Source organism: Micropterus dolomieu, linkage group LG16, assembly GCF_021292245.1.
Source record: "Micropterus dolomieu isolate WLL.071019.BEF.003 ecotype Adirondacks linkage group LG16, ASM2129224v1, whole genome shotgun sequence".
In the NCBI taxonomy this organism is placed as follows: domain Eukaryota; kingdom Metazoa; phylum Chordata; class Actinopteri; order Centrarchiformes; family Centrarchidae; genus Micropterus; species Micropterus dolomieu.
In genome coordinates this window covers 10,826,888-10,832,875 of record NC_060165.1, presented here as the reverse complement: position 1 = coordinate 10,832,875, position 5,988 = coordinate 10,826,888, and the positions used below count along the sequence as shown (strand labels likewise).

Here is a 5,988-nt window from a genome sequence, read left to right as displayed (position 1 = left end):
GGGGGGGGGGGGGGGGGGGGGGATAAGCCATTCACTAAGAATGTCACTCTTTCAAAATCCACCTGGAGACTGTACGATATGCAACTATGACACTGGAATTGGATAAATCTGAGGGGCTGTGACATTGTGTTTTGGACAGTGCAGATCACTTCCTGGCTTAGGCCATGTTGGGAGTTGTTGTTATTAGGGGACACAGCATAATATTGGAATGATGACACAGGTATGAAATAAGCTGCTCTCAACAGGTATGTCTTCGCAGCGCTGTGGTCTCTACAGGATGTTTCCATGTTCCAGAAAGTAGCTGTAAACATGCCGTATCAATTGTTGATCAATAAGAAACAGGTTGCATCATGATAACACAGTCTCACTGTGGTGTGCGGAACAGATGTTTGTGTGCGTGTGTGTTTGTTAGTAAAGGGCTGCTGTTCAACACTAGGCTGTCGGCCAGAACAACTCCAGTCATGCTGACAACTTTGACAACTCCCACGCGCGCGCGCGCACACACACACACACAAAGATATACAGCACCACACCACCAGGCTTATCTATCTTCGCTTCCAGGAAACACAGACACAGAAGGAGGGTGGAGAAAAAAAAAGAACAAGTGTGACACTTTATCAAGCTGGAGAGAATCGCATGCCACGGAAAACAAGGCACAAACAGTTTAAGCTGAACAAACAAACATGGCTGATTGGACTGAGGCTGCAGCCCCGCTGGCGGGGGAGATATGTGCTGACACTCCACACCAAAATATTTACACCCTATCTTCTTATATAAGTGGATTCAGGGCAGATGGGTGGATGGATACGGATTTGGAGGGGCTGGCTGGAGAGGAGAGACAAATGAGAAGAGAAGGGGAGAAGGATAAGATGTTCCATGTCTGAATACAAAAGTAGGGCCTGAGTTTGTGAAAACAAGCAAAGTGTGACCAGGGAACATTGTCGGAACAGGAGAGGCTAAACAGTCAGGCAACAATAGAAGAATTGATGCGGCTTGTTGGCGTGGAGATTACAGAGCCCGTCCTGCAACAGAATCAATCATACAAATGACAATACAGCGTGTGTCTATTAGGGCTAAAACCCGAGATTAGTGCTGCTCATCTTTGCTTGTTTTGTAAACACTGCAGCTGGTGGAGCAAAGGTAAACAGTGATTCCTTAGGTACAGGTGAGAACTTCTTATGACCATCCTTAGAACACACACAGGTACATTAATGCAGACAATACAATATATATATATTTTTTTATAAATCTGGTCAATTCTTGATGTGTGTGGGCTTCTATGGTTGCTATTCTAACTCACCTTAAGTAACTCAGTCACAGGACTAGAAAGACTCCTATCCTCTTCTAAAGGTCAGAACTGCTGGTGATGGTGCCTCAACAATGGCCCCAGATTCAGTTCCCTTATCGCCTCCACTATGTTCACAAAGAGCACAATACACACCTGGAATCAGTCACCTCTGCCTGGTTGAGTACTTGGAAAGGAAATAAAAAATAATAATTACTTCTTCTGACTGCAGTTGCTGACACAGATAGCAGCAGGAGTTGAAGTAATGCAAATAAACATGCAAATGTTGTCAAAAGGGCTCGTGCAACGTGACAAGAATGGATTTAGTTTTGTTTTTTTTCTCTCAAACTTAAATGGAATTGCTGAAAGTTGAAGCCAATGTGAAAGTGCCTTAAGGTACACTACCAAAACATATTAAGGCTTAAAAAAGGGTGCATTCCAGAGCATTGGCTTGACTGACAAGTGTATAAACAAATCAAAATCAGCCATGGCTGTTGCCACTTTGTCGTCACTCCTTAGCTCCAACCAGGCTCCCTCCCTATTGCCAAAATTTGGATCATCTGACTCCATAACTGCTCAGATGGTGGCAAGCGTGCTACCAAAATGCTGTCTTTCAAATTCCCAACGGAAACCTATGAATGAGTTCTCAAACTGTGCTTTCATGAGAAACTAGAAAGAAGGAGAGAAACTGTAGAGGAAGAAATAAGGGAGAAAAGAAGAATTTGGAAAGTATGTAGGAGTAATGAGCATTTTAATGTATGACTCAATAAATCAACAGTCTGCAGTGAGCAAGGGAGGGAGAGAGAGGAAGGGGGGGGGGTCCATGGAGAATCTCCTTGGGCCTCCGGATGGAGGTAAAGCTATCCAGCAGAACAATGGGCTTCTGTGTCCTGCTCTGCTATCTCTATCTCAGTATTTTTAGCTACTTCAGCTGCCTCTGTCTCTACATATAAGAGTGCTTCATCCAAATAATCTCTCCTGTGCTCATTTGATGTTGTGGTCTCTTTTTTTCTAAAGTGGATAATAGGTGTTTGGGAAGAAAGCCCTTCCATATTGATCACTTGCTCTCTTCAACGCCTTTCCACCTCTCCACTGCACTTTGAATTTAACTCAACTTCTTTCTCCCCCCACCCCCCACTTATTGCTCATAACACATTATTCATTTCTTCCTCTCATCTTTCTGTCTTTCTTCCCCCTCTCTCCCATGTCTCTCGCCCTTTGTTTATTGATTCTCTAGATTAAGAATTCCTAGGGTGGAGGACTGTAACACACAAGCATCAAATTATTTTGGGGTGTGCTTATTTGCCTTTCCCTTGCATCTATTTGGCCTGTGTCTGTAGACAATTATGCCTACCCAGCCCCAGACTCAGGTGCTAATAATGAAGGACAAATAGAATCATATGTGTAAACTTCCCCCACTGATGAAAAATTATATTAAGTTTCTGCCACAGTAAACAGAGCTGCATAGCTACACCCTCCCGGGAGGATTGACGAGATGAATTTGCTCTCTCCTACCCCAGGAACAAAGCTCGTATAGGAGAGAAAGAGTGGTGGTAGGAGGGGCTCGAGGGCTCCATTGTGTAACCTCACACTTATTTTTCCACCAACAAAGACAAAACATGGGTCTGTTTTACCCATCACAGATAAAGTGTGTGTTTATGTCTGTGAGAAGGAGTTGAAGAGTGCATATGCACCAATATGTGAGAGTCTGCTGAGACGCTGGGAGGGCCGTGCCAGCAATAACAAAGAGCACGGCCTGCTGTCGTTCACTGCAACCGCTAACATTCACTAACATCCCACCTCCTGCTGTTATCGCCATGGATATTCTGTGCAAATACAATGATAAGTCTGTTCTAGCAAGGGAGAGTAATTGTTTTCATCTACCTTCAAGCTGAACTTTGGCACAAACTGAGGCAGAATTTGAAACAAGACTGCTTTGTCATGCTGGAAAAAAAAAAAACCTGCAGGTTATCAGGTTTGAAAGTTGGACCACAAAAGTCGCCATACTCATTTCCAAAAATAATCTTAGATGTGCCATGACCTCACGTAACAAATACTTGCTTGTTAGCACTTAGTCTTATAGATGCCAAAATTGGTTCCATTCTTCTGCCCATTGTCTCAGTGCATCTTTTCCATGCTTCATCACTTGTGAAATTCAATTTACCCCATTTTCCTCACTCTCCGTCTCTGCTGGTGGCTTTAGCAAAGACTTTTGACCTGTGCTCTATCGCTACATTTCGATAAGGTGAAAGCAGGCCCATTCAGCGACGCTCTTTATCTACTGCTACTCTTAGGGAAGTCCTTTTAGAGCCCGACAACTGAGAGCTACCATAATATACTACCACAAAAGAGAGAGAGAGGAGGCTAGGGAAGGCATTTGTGTGGGTGGAAGCAGGAAGAAGAGTGTGTGTGTGTGTGTGTGTGTGTGTGTGTGTGTGTGTGTGTGTGTGTGTGTGTGTGTGTGTGTGTGTGTGTGTGTGTGTGTGTGTGTGTGTGTGAGGTCAAGTGATCTTTTTGCAAAAACAAATCTGGCATGAGGTATCTGGCATGAGTGTTCGACTGTGCAGCCCCCCAACCCTGCAGACACACAAAAAAAAACACAAATACAAGGTTTCTCTCTCTATTACATACTCTTTCTCTCTCCTGAAGCGCTTGATTTCCTCTTCAGGTGATTATGATCCCCTCTCCTTTTCACAGTTCCAGGCGAGTAGAGGTCACACAGCTGGATGAATACCTGATATGAAATGTTGCATTGAGGCCAGCCATAGTTCATTTGGAAAAGGGGCCCAGTGGAAAGAACTGGAATCCTTGGACACCAAGAAGACCTCAAATGCTTGGGTCTGGTTGCTTATAAATAGTATGCCCATCATCTGAACACCGAGTAAGCTTCATATCATAACATACTGCCTATATAATAGTATGGAACTATAAAAAACTGGGAACTATATGCCTCCTGTAGCTATACACAGCTGTATTTCAGCACAAACTAGGGTTTTCTCATCATTCTTGTCAGAGGATCAGACACAGAATGGAGTTCTTTTTCATGGAGCTTGTGTCTGTTATTGTTGACAAGGCCTTATTAAGAGGCTCCCACTCCAATAACATGGCCAGAGGCGACTAGCAATCTGACTGTGGCACCAGAGAACAAGCAGCTGCTGTGGAAGAGCTGGTTTTGTACAGAATGCCAATACCAATCAGATGCTGTTGAAGAGACGCATGTGCTGACAACAAACGTGCACATGTGCACACATTTGTTGTGTACATACGAGACGCACGCAAACAAAAAGACCGGGGCAATAGTGGTAAATAAAAGGTTGCTGCATCCTGGGTAGGTAAACTGCATTTAAGTGCGTTTACCCTCCAAGAAACCACTGAAAAAGACACACACAGCATGTATACAGCACATATACACTCAAAGCCTACACAGGAACACAAAACAATGATTAGGAAAAACAGGAAAGCTATTGAGTGTCACTGTCATCCATCTTTTATGCCAACCAAAGGGGCCGATGCCATTTAGAATCCACCCTGCTTCTGTGTGCATGTGCACTGACACAAGCAAACCAAGCCAGCATGCCTGCTTAGTGCATGAGTATCTGTACGTGGGTGCATGTGTGTACATCAGAGCCTGTCTTGGGGGCTCTGCAGTTGCAGGTCAATAGTATGAGTGTCTGTCTCGTCCTGCAGAGCTCGGGTTAAGTGCACTGTCTAAGTGTTCTCCTGTTCTGGGGTCGATGAGAGAGCACCCTGACCTTAGATGTAAATGACCTCTCCTCACCCGCTGCATTGCTAACCATGAATTTGGCCTGCAGCTCTAGTGACATACCCTTAATAAAACATATTTTAGTACACATTGTCAACAGCTGTTCATTTTTCAGAGAATTATTTTGAGTCAGACAACACAGCTGTTTATAAATTAAGAAGTGTGCGGCTGTACATTATCTATTGCATCAATGATTATCATGGGTTTATTTTCAAATTTTCTTTTATGTTTTAATGGGCATTATTACATAGTTTATGCAAGTTTGTGTGACTACTTTATCTTGCCAGTCACCTCTGTGAGGATTGCTCTCCATAGAGGGTGATGTATCTTTCAATGAATGCCACACTTCCCCCAAAGAACAACTCAATAAATAGCCACTACATCTGCCTGTGGAAGGGCAATGGATCACATTCACTCCTGCTCTCCTCTCTCAATCTCTTTGCTTATGTAACACCGATCCTGTGCACTTTCATTCTTCCCTCCACCCTCCATTGTACCTTGGTAGTTGTGAATATTCCAATTACAGGGGTGTGTGTTTGACCTTTAAGTGTCTTGTAGAAGATATAGTTATCTGCCTTCCACTCTGACACCCAGCATCTATCAATCAGTGTCCCCCCCCCTCACCAGAACAGGCTGCTAGACTGAGCTGGGTCTGGTGAAATGTGTCTGCGTGTGTGTTCACATATGTGTGCATGTGTTGGAGAGCTAACACGAGCACAGACTGTGACTGTGGTAAGGTAGGCAAAGCAACTTGGGGAGTCCGGTGAAAAATGCACATGGTTTGTGTTTGTATACATAAATGTATACCACAATTACACACACACACACACACACACACACACAGACAGAAAGAGAGAGAGAGAGTGAGGTGTTAAACATTTTTTTTTTCCTTTAATCTTGACTGAGCCTTACTTCCATAAACAAAGCCTTTTCTAACAGC

The 5,988-nt window shown here is 43.8% G+C and overlaps 1 protein-coding gene across 4 annotated transcripts in view; it reads right to left on the bottom strand.

Annotated features, from left to right (window-relative positions):
- The window catches only part of foxp2 (forkhead box P2), a 104,224-nt gene that overhangs the window by 52,996 nt on the left and 45,240 nt on the right, over positions 1–5,988 (bottom strand). Inside the window, exon 4 of one of the 4 annotated variants that reach the window (XM_046072069.1) lies at positions 1,301–1,472. The exons of 2 other annotated variants lie outside the window; for them this stretch is intronic. The gene's annotated coding sequence lies outside the window, so the exon portion shown is untranslated. The remainder of the gene's footprint in view (positions 1–1,300; positions 1,473–5,988) is intronic. One more of the 4 variants, XM_046072068.1, reaches the window with a different exon arrangement.